This window comes from Schistocerca americana, chromosome 1, assembly GCF_021461395.2.
Source record: "Schistocerca americana isolate TAMUIC-IGC-003095 chromosome 1, iqSchAmer2.1, whole genome shotgun sequence".
In the NCBI taxonomy this organism is placed as follows: Eukaryota; Metazoa; Arthropoda; class Insecta; order Orthoptera; family Acrididae; genus Schistocerca; species Schistocerca americana.
The window spans coordinates 520951936-520952502 of record NC_060119.1 but is presented as its reverse complement, the minus strand read 5'-3'; the positions used below and the strand labels follow the sequence as shown (position 1 = coordinate 520952502).

Below are 567 nucleotides of genomic sequence, written 5' to 3'. Positions count from 1 at the left end.
CATTCCCGATCTTTCCCCTTGCGATTTCCATATTTTTGGGACCCTGAAGAAAGATATGCAAAGCCGTCAATTTGCTTTAGACGAAGAGGTGCAAGCCATCAATTTTGGTTCTGTAGGCAACGGCAAACATCTTTCCATGAAGGATAAATACAGCATATTAACAGTTACGGCTATTACTTTTGAAATAATAAAGAGATTACTTGCTTCTTTTTCATTTGCCTCGTTTTTATTTGGCAACGGCCTTGCCGCAGTGGATACACCGGTTCCCGTGAGATCACCGAAGTTAAGCGTTGTCGGGCGTGATCGGCACTTGGATGGGTGACCATCCAGGCCGCCATGCGCTGTTGCCATTTTTCGGGGTGCACTCAGCCTCGTGATGCCAATTGAGTCGCTACTCTACCGAATGGTAGCGGCTTCGATCAAGAATACCATCATATCGACCGGGAGAGCGGTGTGCAGACCACACTCCCCTGCTATCCACATCCTCCATGAGGGTGACACGGCGGGCGGATGGCCCGGATGGGCCACTTTTGGCCTGAAGACGGAGTGAGAGTTCGTTTTTATTTG

At 49.2% G+C, this 567-nt stretch overlaps 1 pseudogene; it reads left to right on the top strand.

Annotated features, from left to right (window-relative positions):
• The first annotated feature begins 232 nt into the window (after window positions 1–232).
• On the top strand, window positions 233–350 carry LOC124559874 (annotated as a pseudogene).
• Window positions 351–567: the final 217 nt, after the last annotated feature.